General features: G+C 36.9%; 1 protein-coding gene across 1 annotated transcript in view; it reads left to right on the top strand.

Annotated features, from left to right (window-relative positions):
- The first annotated feature begins 1,070 nt into the window (after nucleotides 1-1,070).
- The window catches only part of Sema5c (Semaphorin 5c), a 311,922-nt gene continuing 296,409 nt past the window's right edge, over nucleotides 1,071-16,583 (top strand). Inside the window, exons 1-2 of the mRNA XM_067756943.1 lie at nucleotides 1,071-1,244; nucleotides 3,062-3,495. The gene's annotated coding sequence lies outside the window, so the exon portion shown is untranslated. The remainder of the gene's footprint in view (nucleotides 1,245-3,061; nucleotides 3,496-16,583) is intronic.

Below are 16,583 nucleotides of genomic sequence, written 5' to 3'. Positions count from 1 at the left end.
GAAGCTGGTGTCTATAGGCTAAGCTTTAAGAAGTCGATAGCAATGGGATACTACCCCACTATATTGCAGGCAGAAAGCTATGTAATATAGATGTTTGCAGTGGAGAAAGTCAACAGAAAGGCATATCCTCAAGGAAAATCTTCATTACGCCAGACAACTAAGCAACCTTGCGTGCCTTGCAGTCTTACACAACTACTTCTAACATAGTAGATACATGCAATGCAGTCTTTAACGATCTGAAAGCCAAAAACAAGGTTTTGTTAGGATGGGTTCCCGACCATCAGGGAGACGAACGTAATGAACAGACAGACTACCTATCCCGATAGGGTGCTATAGCAGCATTCTATGGTCCAGATCCCTTTTGTGGACTCACAAAGGCACACACAACGAAAAACATAAGTAACTCTGAAAAAAAGCAGCTCAAACAACACTGGTTTGCAAAGACAGGTCAAATCGTTACTGGGAGAGCAACGAGAGTAATAACCAAACTCATTAATCTAGGCAGAGGGGGCATACGAATTTTGACTGGGAACTATACGAGACATTGTAGTTCACGGTATGACCTAAATAAATTAAATCTATTCGATACACAAATCTGCCGTTATTGTGCGCTGGAATATCAGACGCCGTTTCACATTCTTTGTGAATGCATCGCCCTGGCAAAGCAAAGACTCTCCCATCTATGTGGCGTGACTCTTAACTCACTTGTAATATGGAGTAAACAGCTTGAAGAGGTGCTTAAGTAGATGCATTACTAGCCTCCACATATAGTAACAGGTTGAAGGGTCAAGCACAATAGATCTAAATAAAGGTCGCTGCGCAAGTTCCGCACTTGCTCTAAGATCGAAATATCCAACACATTTCGAGTGTTGTATCATGTAGTTATCCCCAATCATGTTGGCATTCCTTTTGCGAGGCATCGTGGTGTGAACACAGTCATGCCACACGATCTCCACTGAGGCACCACACTCGCCCATGCTAAACGATACCAACCACATGCACAACTGAACTTTTGCAAAACGCTGAATTCAGTGTCGTTTTGACTCTTTCGTATGTATGATGTATGTCATTCCATTGGCGATCGGTTCAAGCGCGATTTTTTCGATGAGAATGTTTTTGTTTACACACTACGACAATAATAATTATTTTTACTAACCTACGATACTAAATTGAAGAGTGAATAAAAGAACAAAAAGAAGACAGACGAGAAAAACAATAAGAAGTTTAATAACAAAAACGAGAAGGTATTTGAAGTTGAGTTTTTCGAAAGCTTATAACTTTTTTGAAATATTAAGAACACAATTTTTTTGCAAGTTGATGTTTGGAAACATAATTCATCGAATAGTGTGGGATTTTTAGAATTTTTTTGTTTTGGTGGCAAAATTAAGATTGCAAGAATTGATATTAAAATGACAAATTAATAAAATCCTGAAAAAAAAACATAAAATTTGTTTTCAACTGTGCTTAATGCGGCAGAATTTTGTATTCAATCAAAGTTAACATAGAACAAGTAAGAAAGTCTAAGTTCGGGTGAAACCGAACATTATATACCCAGCTGTGGACTTGCAACGCTGTTGTTGTTTGCTTTGTTGTTGTAGTTAATAGTGTTGTAAGGATACGCAATAATACATATACGAGCCGGACCCGTAGGCATCTTGCGCAACCAATATAAAAGTCTCTTATCAAATATCAACAGAAATCAGCTGTTCTATCATTCAAAAACAAATCATTAAAACTTACAGCGTGCGCTGCCATCTAGCGTATAATAACAACTGCCGTCAATCAATTAAAACTTACAACTTGCGCTGCCATCTAGCGTACAATAGCAACTACCGGTAATGCAGTGCAAATATTCACAATAGTGCCATAGTACAAATAGATTTCTTTGTGTGCTCACAATCGTTTATTTTTAACAAATTATTTTAATAAAATATAGCTAAACAAAAGCACTACGACCAAAATAGCCCAAAGCTCGCTAATAGCCCGAATCTCCATCTTTACAACCAAAACTTTATTTATAGATTTGGATTTCAAATAAGAGCGAAAAAGGGACCCGTACATAAAAACAGCAATTAGAACTAATATATATGATATGATAGTACGATATGATTCTTAACTCATTTTCGTTCAAAGGAAGCAAAAAGGATACTAATGAACTTGAGCGGGTAAAAATGAAATTTAACAATGGTAGCTATGAAAAAAAGGTTTATGCCAAATTTCGTTCGGATTGGGAGATTTTTGTTTGGAAAGAGTAACAAAAAAAAAAAAAACAAAACAGGGGCGGGTCACGCCCAAATTTGTTTAAGATTTGTTCTCAGCTACCCCATACTGCTCTTAAGGAAGAACATCAGTCGAAAGTAGTTAAATACCATAGAGTTATTGCAAACTTTGTTAAGATTTGATTATCTTCAGTCATTCTATATAATTTGGCAAGGATAGTGTCTCTGCCAAATTTCAATGTAATATTCTTAACGGCTTTTGTTTCACGGCTTGTTAAACTTCAAAATTTTCTTCTTCTAAATGTGGGTGGTGGAATTTATGTTTTGCGTCATAAAACCAATCCACCTAACAAATTTCATTAGCTTAGCGGTATTCGTTTCGTGAATTATATCATTTTTTCTATTTTTCCAAATTTTCGATATCGAAAAAGTGGGCGTGGTTATCGTCCGATTTCGCTCATTTCATTCTGGCTCCTGATAATCGCGTATACCGAAATTGGTGAAGATATCGCAATATTTTCTCAAGTTATCGTGTTAACGGACGGACGGACGGACGGGCGGACATGGCTTAATATTTTTTTTTTTTCGGTACTGATGATTTTGATATATGGAAGTCTATATCCATCTCGATTCCTTTCTACCTGTACAACCAACCGTTATCCAATTAAAGTTATAGTACCCTGTGTACAAGTACAGCTGAGTATAAAAAACAGTTGAAAACCGGTCAATCTATATGCCAAACATTTGCTGAGTTCATTAGCGCTTACTACATTTCGAACTACGAATTCGCCTTCGGTGTGTTCAAACTTAATTTGCCATTTTTTTTGTGGGGATTGCGAAAGATCTCACATCGCGTGGTTCACGTGAAGCCGGACGTTATATATCTGCAACATTAAAAAGAGTGATCACAAAACGAAATAATAAAGAAAAAACACAAAAAAATTTAATTAATAATAGTAATCTCCCTCATAAATGATTGAAAAATTACCAAATCTTTAATGAGCAAAAAAAATAAAGTTAAAATAATTAAAAAAATTTACTACTAAATTGCTACCTAAAATAAAGCAGAAAATTAAAAATACAATTCGTGCTGCAAAAAACACGCAATAATTGCGAATTCTTTCGCTTGTGATTAAGTGAGTTTACATTGTTTTGTCTGTACGAACTACAAAATGCGCAGCGTGCTTGACTTCTTTGATTAACAAATGAAGTAAATTGAAAAGAACTAAATCTGCATCATTCAAATAAAACGAGATTATTAGAGGATTTTTAAAAGGTAATTGTTTCATAAATTAACTCTCAGGCTGTATCGAAGGAGGCATAATGAATGTAACTGAACTAGAATATAATTACATTTTAGGCTTGTAAGAAGCAACGCTAATCCTCAAACAGGTTGCCACCTTTTCACAAATTTTTGAAAACTAGGCAAAATAGTATGTCAACATGAATATTAAAAAAAAACAATATTTTACCAGTATTTTTACAGAAATATGTACAAGTATGGGACACACCTCCGGTTGCCACCTAACGTTATTATATGCACTTTTTGGTGGCTTTACAAGGTAGCAACCTATATAAATTTTCAAATTATGAGATATATCCATAAATGTATGAAAGGGTAGGTGTTTTACAAATTTTAGCTTGGGTTTTCCACTTAACATCAAAATATGTATTAACAAAATTGCCACCTATTTACAAATTGTTTAAAATGAGACAAAATATGTCAATGTGGATATCATAAGGAAGATATTTTACCAACGTTTCTATAGAAATATTCACAAGTACGGTTTAAATCTCGGCTTGCTACCTAACGTTATTATATGCACCCTTTGGTGACTTTACAAGGTTGCCACCGATTTAAATAAAAAATTTAAGTGTTATGAGATATGCCCCTAATGTTTTATAATTTTTGGCTAGGGTTAAAACCTAACATCAAAATATGTCTTACCAATATTGCCGCCTATTTGAATTTTAAAATTAAAATGTTATGCGACATGCCCATAAAATTTTTATATAAACAAATGTTAACTAGGGTTGTCAACCAATATCAATATGCATATGCCTTTAAAAGGTTGCCATCTATTTAAATTTCATAATTAAAAAGGTAATATTATGAAAGGTTAGGTGTTTAACGCCCTGTTTTAATAAACACAAATTTTTGTAACATCAAATGTCTTCACGAGGTTGCCACCCATTTCAATTTTAAAATTAAAATGTCATGAGATGCCCATAAATATATCGAAGGGAAGGTATTTTATGTCAGGTTATACTAAAAAAAAAAAAAAAAGTTAAGCGCCAATTAAGTAAGTAAGTAAGTATACTAAAAAAAGTTTAACTATCTATGGTTGCCACCTAATATAAATGTATATCTCAACAAGGTGTTGACCTATTTCAATTTCAAAATTAAAATGTTATGAGACATTCTGATAAATATATTAACGTTAAAGTGTTTCAAGTCGAATTTAAATAGTAGAGTTTTTCACTAGGTTTGCCACGTAACAACAATATCTGTCTTTAAAAGGTTGCCACCTATTTAAATTTTAAAATTAAAAGATATCAAAGGGAAGGGGTTTACGTCGAATTTTAATGACACTGTTTATAACTACAGATGCCACCTAACATCAATATGTGTATTAGCAGAGTTGCCACCTATTTTAATTTAAAAATGTTAATGAGACTTGCGCATAAAATTATAAAAGGGTAGTTGTTTTAAGTCGGATTCTTATAAATAATAAAAATTTACATGGGGTTGCCACCTAACATCAATATATGCCTTAAAAGGTTGTCAGCTGTTTCAATTCAACAACTAAAATGCTATAAGATATGCGCATAATAGAGATGTCTTTTGTATAATGGCTACTACCCTGAAAGCGACTTGACCCATTTGGGTGGCACAAGACTCCATACATCTTGGAATTAAACAAAATTAAAGGATTTGGCAATGTGGGTATCAGAATAAATGGCCTTGGTTATCTGTTTCTATATCGAAAAGGGATTGATCAATTTGGACAACATTTTGTCTATAGGTAATAAGCTATATCTAAACTCTCTTAGGCTTGCATTGCCACTTATGATGCATTAACTAGGTTGCCTCTTATTTCAAATTGCCGTTAAAATGTTGTTACATTCCTAAGGAAAATTTGATTGCACCGGGCCAAGACAATCAGAGAAAGCTCTACCCATTCCTTTCTATTCCTTAAGAACTTTGTTTCTTTTACCTGTTCATCGGCCTCTATTGCCCGTTTCTGTATGCCTCTAACGATCTAAAATTTGAGGATAAACCGACAAGCAATACCCAGAGAAAATCCCATTTTCCCAATCTTGTACCTTAGTAGCCCCTTTTGGCCTAGGGACAACTGGTTGCCAAAAGAGCACTTAAGTTGAACACTTAGTTAGTTAGTTATTTATTTATTACGGCTTAAAGCCTACTTCAAGATACAAATAGTTACTATTCTATCTTATAGGTAGAGTTTTACAAAATTCATATAATTTTGCCTTAAAAACTAAGATTTTATCGCAGTTTTTAATTTCCAATGGGAGCTCTTGTAACCCTTTAGGCCTTTGTAAGAAATGTTTTGCTTATCTATTTCTGTTCGAAAAAATGGCAATTTAAAATTATGTCTATTTCTAGTATTTATATTGTGTGTTTGCTCCACTAGAACTACGTTACAACTTAAATATTCAGGTACATTTCCATGTTTTATATGAAATACAAATTTCATGGTATGAAAATAAATTTTTTGCTTGACACTCAACCAGTTCAACTTTTTTAACATATCAGCCGTTCTAGCATCTCTACGTTTTTTAAGAATAAACCTCATACATCTATTTTGAAGCTTTTGTAGCTTATCAATTTCTTTGTACGCTATTATGAATAATATCGATGGGCAATACACAAAATGTGGTTCAATAATAGATTTATAAATAATTATTTTATATTTTTCTTGTATATACTTGGTAGATCTGTGCACAACACCAATCTTTTTCGCGACTTGGCTATAATTCAGATCAAACAAATAATATCTGTCCCGATGTGATGAGTGGCTTTTTGGCTTGTGTTTTCGTTTTCACAACAAAAATTCTCCTTAAAAATTTTCGGGTCTTTCCGAAGTGACAGCCTTCCTCCGGACATGTTTTCGATACCCGCAAGCATCAGAACCTTCACGTGCTAGGCCGACTGTTATATGAACGATTTGATAAGCCTTCGTCAGCTGCTTAGCCGGCACGTGACTTCATCTGGTTGTTATATTCTTCAAAAGGGATGGCCCCCAGTGAAGTTTCCGTTAGATAGATGGGATACACAAATATTACGTTTGAACTTCCTCATTTAAGATCGGTAAAACTGTAACCCAATAACGTTCCAGAAAAGACTGGTCTAGATTGACTGCAGTCGAGTTCTGCTTCTGCTATGGGAGGTAATTCAACTCCGATAACGACGTTCGGCCGACGGATTGTCTTGTATATTGGCAGCTCCAAAGGACTTCGGGATGTTTTTGCGACTCTATACCACGGCGAAGTGCTTTCATAGTACGCATGGAACTATGTACCGTTGCAAGGTAAGAGGTAAGATCTAAGAGCTGTTGGGCAAAAATTCATTTAATTTGCACTATTTGATGTTTAGCGGAAACTGAAGGTCCCTTCCATTTGTAGAAAAACTAGTATGAGCTCTACTCTGACGACATATCAATAATTTTAACCAGTTTATGATAATGTGAATTTCAACCACAGAAAACTGGCCTAAGAATGTGCCGCTATGACAGCATTATGGGCAGTTAAAGATAATAAAAGTTTATGTTTAAAAAATGGAAACTGGAGATGAAGCTTCAAATAAACTGGAACTAGCAGGAAATAAAAAAAAAAACTGGAAAAAGGCTTAAATAAAAAAATAGAATCGAACTTAAAACCACAGCAATAAAATACTTAAATTGATACCCTGTAGGGAAAAAAGAGGTTACATTAGGCGCTGAGTTTTGTCTCTCAGATAGCATCGATGCGAATGTCGTGCCGTTTCATAAACTCCATTATCTTTGTTATATTCTCCATCACAATAAAGATGTAGTAATATGATTTATCGACTGGAGGGTATATGCTAATTTGGTAGTGAGAATCTGGTGTGTTTGCGCAGCCTTTAGGGTTGAAATCTCTCTCCAACCATGGGGGTGTGGCGTTAACTAGCGTTGCTGCTTACACAGCTCGGCAGCATAGTGCGACGTTAAAAGACGGCCCAAATGTCGACCATTTTGAAAATCCACGTCAATGGCACTAGGCTACCGACTGTTTGACACCCCAAAATCTTGGGTATGACGTTTGATCAGGATCTACATTTTGATGAGCATGCAGCCGTAATTGTACCGAAAATCCAGAGAAGCAAAAATTCGTCAAATCTCTTATTTCCTGCTTGTAATGTGTCCTGACATAACACCAACCATCTCTTTAACTGTATTGTGGAACAAACGGATCTAACACCCCTCTTATTATGGTCCCCCCGTTGAAATTGCAAGTTTCTTTGGACTCCCGTTAGAGGATATTGGTAAAAATTTCTGATTCGGTCGCACCTATTGGATGGGGCACTGCTACAACAACAACAACATAGTGCGGCGTTGCATAGATGGGAGGTATACTCTGCACCAGCCCATAGTGGCATTGTCGCTTACGAAGAAAGGGTCACTCGGGGCATACTGCGTAGGATGCACATAAATGTGTGTATTGGCCGCAGACGCTTAGATTGGCGTTAGGCGCAATCGATTGCGAGAATTTGCTATACATTTCTGAGTGAAGTAGTGAAAACTGTTGTGAAAATAACACTGAAGATGGCACAACTGCAAAATCGGTTTGTCCTCAAACCAAATTTGACAAGGGATGACGGAAAATCGTTTCCTATATACATCAATTATCCGCCCTGTCGGAATATCTTACAAAGGAAAATAGAAAACGTGGATAGAAGTGGGCTGCTCTAAGAGGGTGCGAAACTTCGGAAGCCCCTGAAAATTAACCGCACAGGGCTTCTAATTTAGAAAAGCCGCTTATTGGAAGCAACCCGTTTTTAATTTGACGCCAGCTTTCGCATGAGATACATCGAATTGAATGCCAATTCTTAGACATATCTAACGACCCGGGCTAGTGCAGAGCAGTTGCATGAAGGCGCTAGGATAATGATTAAACTGAGCTGCAGAGCTACGTTGCGCAAATTTTTTTGATTTGATGATGATGCAGAACAATGGTTCACCCGAATTATTCGGTTAACCATACTCGATCTAGAACTCCGACTCTGGTGAGAAGCATGTCCGACTTAGTTGGAATTTGGGTCTGTCTGGTCGGCTTAGAGAAGTAGCCAGGTAAGTCAAGCCACTCGTGTGTGAGATTGTCCCCAGTTTGATAGCCAGTATGACCGTTTTGTAGAGCGGGACAATCTTACTCTCATCATAAGATAGCAGTACCTAAGTTCTCATGTAAGGTTTATTTTGACCCCAGGACATTTTGAATTGTCGTTTATCATTTAGGGTGAGTCGTCGTAAAATTAGGCTTTGTCCAACTCAGGACGTTATACTTCCAATAATATTTCTCAACCACAATCCGTATTTATTAATTTTCCCACGGGGTATCCATGTAACTTTGTGTGGTAAAATTCGGGCTGTAATAAGAGCAAAAAAATCACTACATTAATAAACAACTGAGCGGCAAATAAAAAAAGCCCGCTGAACTCCAAAAATACCAACAACAATAACAACTAAATAAATAAATACGATTTGTATGTAGGCTGAATTTACAACATCAACCACAACGTCAGATCACAAGAAAATACGCAACCAATCAGCCAAACGTCGAAACCATTGGATGGATTTGTTGTACGTGTGGCTGATGACTGACAAAGAAGACGATGAGGTTGAACGGGTTGAATGTACAAGTAGTATGTAGGTACATATGGAGGCAATGATTATTGAACGATTGGCGTGCAGCAGGAACATATGCCATATGCATTTGGAACTTTGGATGTTGCTCAATACCGCTTTGCCCATTGTTACTTGCCGCCACTCAAGCAACAGCAGGAGCAGCAGTAAGAATTGACAAGATAGTCGCCGAAAGATAGGCGCAGGCTGCCAATTTGGCTGCCGCGTAGGAAGATAGCTACAAAACCCAGAAAACTATAAGTTTGTGTAACTATAAATAATAGTTGTTGGAATATGTAATTGTTGTTGTTGTATGTATACCGGGTGCCTCATAAATATGAGAACATCAAAAGTTATCATATGAAGAGTTTTCGTAGGGGAACAATTGCGAAAACGCAATGAAACTGAATCCAAGTTCAACTGCTAATTTTAACTCAATGGCAAGGCGGGCAGTCGCATTTACTTTGAATAGCTCTCCATTAAAACCAGTATAAGGTTACCGGACCTTCGTAGTGTTTAACAGAGCCAACCACTATCCGTCAAATGACCAACCGTACAAAAACAGCATTCCATAACGATTTGTCCCGTCACTGAATGCTGACAACTGCTGAATGAACTAGACCCAGTACTCCAGACAGAGGTCGTATTGGTGTTTAGGCAAATGTGCAGATGATGAAAGTAAGTAGTTTTGTACAGTAGTATAATAGTTCGACACCTCATATACCTATGATCTGGATTCCATTTTTTTCCACCCTTGACTCTGTCACAACTAATTCTGAAACTGTAGTAGGCTGTCGCAGATCACTTAACGTGTTGGCTGAACAGTTTACTCTGCATCTTGTATGGGTTCCGGGGCATAGGGGCATACCAGATAATGAGATGACGGATGAGCTTGCAAGAAAGGGTACCTCCCTTCCACTTTCGCCATCCTGGAAGAAGTTGGGCATGCCGCTCTCCACCTGCAAGCTCATGATAAAGGAGGCTCTACTGATGGAAGCGGGAGCCAGCTGGAAGCACCATGATAGATGCCACACGGCAAAACTCACATGGCAGCAATGGAATTAGAAGAGATCCCGTGCGCTTCTCACCCTCCACTGGTCACGTTTGTATTGGACTGCATGAGGAAAGGATTGGCGCTCCATTTAATGATTATTGTAGAAGATGCGGCAACGAAGAAGAGCCTGAAACATTTAGGCATCTACTCCGCGAATGTTCAGCGCTCGGTAGAAGAAGGCAACGTTTTATGGGCAAGATTTTTCTCGGAGATCTGACTGATATAGCTGAGGTCAATACACGATGCTTAGTTAGCTTCACAAACTCAACGAAGTGGTTTGATTAGGAGAGTAGGAACAAATTCGTGTGGTTTCACAATGGGCCTATAAAGGCCTAGGTGTGCCGCTCCGACGCGGACGGCAGCCACTTGAACTTAACTTAGGTAGGTATGGTATGGTATAACCTAACCCAACCTATTTTTCCAACACCCAGTATTCCGTATATTAGCGCATGTGCTGTAGTGGCATTGGACTCGTATTGCATGATAGTAACAATATTGTGCATGGGAGCATGCGCGCTCTATGGTTTGGGCGCATGCGGATACAAACTTACATTCATACAAATATACGAGTATAGATGATTTTAACGATAAATAGGGACTATGAAAAAAAAAATTGTTTTCTTTAGTGTTAATAGAAGTCAGTTGAAACGTTAGATCGTCAGCAAAATAGTCAAAGTGACAAGAAGACCATCGCGTGTTCTGGATTGTTTGTTAGTCAGCTGTGCGATTTGCCAGTCAGTTAGTCAATTAGTCAGTGAATCGATGGATTTTGTTGGTAGGTTATATACCTCGGTGCATACATTTGTTGTATATTTTATAGTTCGACAGCAGTCAATGTCGGCAGCTTGATGTGCAATTCTAAACAATTGGCCACAAATTGGCTAAAGATGGAAAATTGTCGGTGCTTTGGTACTAAATGTAAATGTTAATGATGGTTAAACGACACACCTTTCTTCAAGCGAAAAATTGTTATTGCACTTATGTTTGTATATATTGTATATATTAACACATGTTTTTTGGGCAGACTTACTTACATCAATGCATATAAAATTATGCACGATTTGTAGTTAACTGTTTTGGTAAATCTATGATTTATGTGTGGGTGATAAAAAAATTTATAGATATTCTGATTTTTATGCTCGTGTTTTCTATTAGACACCCTGCAGAAAAATTGCTAAAAAAAAGTAACTAGTAGTTGTACATATATTTTACGTGATTCCGGAAACAATCTAACATCTAGTTAACTTTAAAACGTGAGTTATTAACCCTTTGGATTGTAAAGTCAGGCAGCGTTGCCATATCAACTAATAATAAAACAGATGATAGCGCACTTTAGTTTATTGGTAACCAACTTGTAGTTAGCTTCATCTTCTGCTGGGTATATACATTCATTTACGCACGATTTGAGGGAAAAGTGGACAAGACATGCAAAAGTTGTAATAAAATATTCTGGCGACTGGTTACCTCTGCAGTGATTACTATCTCAGATTTGCTTTGGAGAATTTGAGCTGACGGTAAAATGGCAATAAGCGTATTAAAACGAAGTGGGCTTCTTTGGGTATTCACAGAATGATAATGATCGTGTATCAACGAAAGGCTTTGTTGTCTTTGCAAGGTAGAGCTCATTTGGTACCAAAGAGAACGTTGTATTTATGCGATATCTAACAACGTTAGGTTAGGTTGAACTGGCCGGTCAATAAAGACCTCACATAGACTGAATGTGACCATAGTGTTACCAGATTTTGTTTGACGACTAAACGGAAGAACCCCAATCAGATGCCAGGACTTATGTTATAGAACAACTCCGTCCCGTTAGCGTCGTGCTCAGGCCACTTTGCCGCCCTTAATAGCTGCTGGAGCCTTGACCTGGCGGAGCGCAGGACACGAACGTGCTCAACCGTTTCTTTCGGCAGTTCGCACTTTCTAAATCTACTGTTACTGGCAAGGCCTAACTTATAAGCATGTGGCACCAGAAGGCGGTGTCCAGTTAGTATGCCCATAGTGAACCTTAAGTCTTCTCTCTTCGGAGATATGAGCCACTTTGTGAGTCTAATGTCGTGGGATTTGAACATGATCTTAGAAATTTTGCAGCCCGCGCTTCTGTACACGCCTTTCTTGCCTTATGGATCATATGCAACTCTTGTGTCATTTTGTTTTCTGCCAAACGGATTGGGAGGTCTACCGTTGATTCAGCGAGTGTTGCACTCTCCTTTGCAGCTCATTGGCCTTTTCGTTACCTACCTTCTATCACTTTATGACCGGTAACCCAGTATAGATCAATATCTAACTAATTATTTGGTAAACCTTTAGCCAATAAGTGCTGATACAGCACTGTTTAATACCACAGCTCGGAAATAAACTAACAAAAAGTATCGGGAAAAAGCTGTGACATGATTAATTGTATTCCAATCCCATTCGTTCCGCATTAGTCCATTGAATATACCAGAAAATCTGAATATGCCCTTTCTATACATTTTAAGGATACCTAAAGATCGTATTTCGTAGTAGATACGCTGAGAGATATGACCTTTATAAGGGCAATTAGTGCAAGAACTGTGCTGTGAGGCCCTGTAATCTAAATTCAGTAAAAGCTTTGTTCACTTGACTGGATATTATACATAGTTGCTGACCCAGAGTCCGAACAGTAAGCAAGCTAAATGAGAAGATGGCCGCCATATTACCTACAATACCGAACTAAAATCAAGGTTATTAATACCCTTCCTATGTCCGAAGAAGAGCAAAACTTAATAATCTTATAGATTGTAACGAAGATGTTCCATAACAATCTTAGACCCCAATGGCACAGCGTTAGAGTAGCATGTAATGCCGTTTGTTTAATCAAGTCTTCGATCAATAGCATCGCGCATATATTGGTGAAACACTCTGTAGTGGATAATCGAATCGCTTTTGCGATTACGAACTTTACTGTTGAGCTCTACCAGGACTAAAACATTACAGAGCACGGTCTGTGTTCATGAGCTGCGCTCTTCCTTATAAGGCTTTCGCTTTTAGTAGGGACACCAAATGCTTCCCACGGCAGCCTGTTCTACGAACCGCAGCGACGCGGTAGTTTCCCGACCAAGGCTGTTATTTCAGTGTTACCCCATACAATTTGTAACGCCCATTCCTTAAACTGTCATCTACCGGGCAGATCCGAGTAGAACCAAACTCCGATCCGATTTGTCAGTAAAGGACAACCATTAGAGAATATCTATTATAATACATGGGAGATCACACCCATTGCATTGACCGAGGTACTGCTACAAGACAAAGAAGAAGGGATACCAAAATTCACCAAGGATTCAATCATTCAGCTAGCTATGAGTTTAGAACAGTGACGAAACGCGCCACATATTAGCGGTCGGGTTTATGGGCAAGTATCCATATTGAACATCCTGTCAGGCAGTTCACGGATAAGATATCACACTTGTTTTATCCACAATGATCGTAGTTGTGTTCGTTCTCTCTCTCTCACTCTCTTGCTGCCGCTTTTTGTACAAGTGCCATTGTTCGGTTCTCCCTATCGGTCGCTACAGCGAAATGCATTCCATTTAGTATTTGAAGCGCTTTATGGCCACTATTCTGAAGTCAATCACCGATCTGTGTTCTATCTCATGACTGTTGTAACGGCATATACCTTCCGCTGAAAGCCAGTCTATCAACTGGCCTTAAGTATCATTGACGCGACAATAATACAATTTGTCCTTTATACCCTACACTGAGAGAAATTTATGGCTGGAGCTGGCATGAGCTGAACATAAAAAAAAACTGGAAAGCAAAGAGTATCAAAAGCCTTGGTTTCATGAACTATCCCTTTCCCCTCTGTCTCATAAGTTTGTATTTTAGTTCGACAATGGCACTCGTCAGAATGGAAATCTAGACAAAAGTAGGCTTGTTTCTAATGATTTATGTTAACAATAGGTAAACCCGCAATTAATTATATCAAAAATCTGCAGTGACGTTATCACTGTTTTTTGAAAAAAAATAAGCTAACTAAAAGATATGACGCACTCACACAATTATTATTAACATAGATTTAGTCACACTTTTTAACAGTTAAAAATTATTAAAAATTACTGTGTTTATTTTATCTTCAAGTTGTGCTGATTAAAACTAGATAAGGGTCTTGCGAATGAATATCTATACATGTGAATAAATACATATATTAGGTATACCCATAAAAAAAAATTAGAAATATTAAACAGTAATTAAGCATTAATACAAATAAATGAAAAATGCTAAATATATCAAAATTGTTTACCAAAAAAAAAGTGGAAAAAATTTAAATGTAAGCGTTGATTGACATAATTTTGGGCCAATGAACTCTTGGAGATTAATGAAATTTACCAGAATCGCAACACGTACAATTCAATTTATTTTTATGATTCAGTACAAGTTCAACTCAGTTTGTTAGTTAAACTACGCTTAAACTCATTCTGCAGTTTTCAGTATATTTTAACTGAAGTTTAAGCTGATCTGGCACGGTTAAACTCTAGTTACCCTAAGTTATTTGCGTTCTTTCGTAATGGCGTCGAATATAACCAATAAGCATTTCAGCTTATGTTGATAACTAGGCATACTTCTAAAATCTCAAGAGTTGTTTCGAAACAGTGGCTCAACTTCAGAATCATAGCGTATTCAGCAAAAGAGGAATTTTTTATAAAACCAAAAACGCTATTACTTATTTTTAAATAATTTAATTCTCAACTTGTGGTTCTCTAACTGGACTCAAATGTAAGATTCCATACTACAGTATTTTCACGAAAATAAATAAAATATATATAATTTCATAATTCGCGCCTTACATTTATTTTTTATTTTTATATATAATTTCAACCAGTTGTTTTTTTCTCACAATAAACAGCTGCTGCTTTAGGTGGTACCGCTGTGGAGATTTTTTTTCAACTCCATCTAAACTCGGATGTGTTGGATATTCATTTGAGAACTGTACATCTCCCAAAATCTTTCAAAGTTTGGATAATAATTTGCTAACGATAGTAACGTTGGAGGTCAACTCGAGAACTCTAAATTTTACAAATTTCTCAAAGGTTGGATAGTGATTGAAGAATGAAGTTGGATATCAACTTGTGACTATCTGGTTTAAGAATAATTAAATAATGATGTTGGATATCTCCACCGGAACTAGATAAATATTTCGCTGGATATGTTGTTGCCGTATCTACAAATTATCTAGATAATAAAAAAAACAATGTTGCCGTACAAAAAAGCTTACCCCAAAGGCGGCCTTAAACTATGACTGAATAACTGCTCAGTAGTTTAACTGGAATTTGAATATGACTAGTTATTAAGCAAACTTAGATTAACCAACTACTGAAAACCCGTGCTTAAATAAAAAAAAAAAAAATTGGAAAATCCAGAACTACATACATTATTATTATTATTTGTTTGCTAACTTAGTCATTGTGTGTTAAACAGATATTTTGCATAATTTCGAATCGCTTAGAAGAGTAGGAATAAGAGAAAAAAGTGATATGCCAACATGTGATTCTTGTTAGCTTAATACTTCATGAATACAAATTGAGCAATATCTAGGCTTTCGAAAAAAATATTTAAACGATTCAGATTTAGGTGCGACCAGCAAGAACATTTAAAAGTAGAATATATTAAAAGACAAGCACTTTACTTGTGAAATTTGATTTTTTCAGGAAATGTGTAAACGCCTATTTTAAAAAAAATACACACCTTGCCATGTTTTGCTAAATCAAAGTTGCTGATAGTTTTAGGTATTAGATGTTAAAGTTGTATATAACATGTACGAATCGGGAACATGCAAACCTCACCTACCTGTGGCGAAATCTTTTTTTAGCAGCGGAGGCTCTGGCGACCAGATTTCCTACCGGAAAGCGGAGGTTGGATGAATTAGAAGGATCAACGTGGTCATATCAAATCGTTTTCAAAATGGTCGGGCTAGTAGCATACATATTCCGGAATTTACCGACTGAATATCTGGAAAAGGACTATCACTATCGATAAAACTACCTAAAAACTTCTGGGAATCTCCTTATTGCTACAGTTGAATATTCCAGTTATCATACCACAAATGTTGAAAGGAGGACTGTTACTTCCCATTAGGCGAATGGTGACAATTGCCCCAAAAGGGAAGTTTATCTGGTGAAAACGTCCAGTTTCGGTATTCAGAAAAAAGTTCTAGAACTATCCCGCAATGGTTCCAATTTCATCCCAGAAACTATCTCCAAAATACCCCAAAATTTTTCTGAAACAGTCCCGAAGAAATAATTTGGTAATAATCCTGAAAATAATCACAAAAATTACCCCGAAGTTGACTTTGGCATAATCTAGAATTGATCCCGTAAAAGTTTTGATATGATTCCGAAAGTACTCCGAAATCCAGAAATGCTCTACGAATAATCCTGGAACTATACCGAAACTAATACCCGATTG

The sequence above is a fragment of the Eurosta solidaginis genome, chromosome 5 (assembly GCF_040869045.1).
Source record: "Eurosta solidaginis isolate ZX-2024a chromosome 5, ASM4086904v1, whole genome shotgun sequence".
NCBI classification, from domain to species: domain Eukaryota; kingdom Metazoa; phylum Arthropoda; class Insecta; order Diptera; family Tephritidae; genus Eurosta; species Eurosta solidaginis.
The sequence above is the reverse complement of the archived record's forward strand: the minus strand, read 5'-3'. Positions and strand labels throughout refer to the sequence as shown.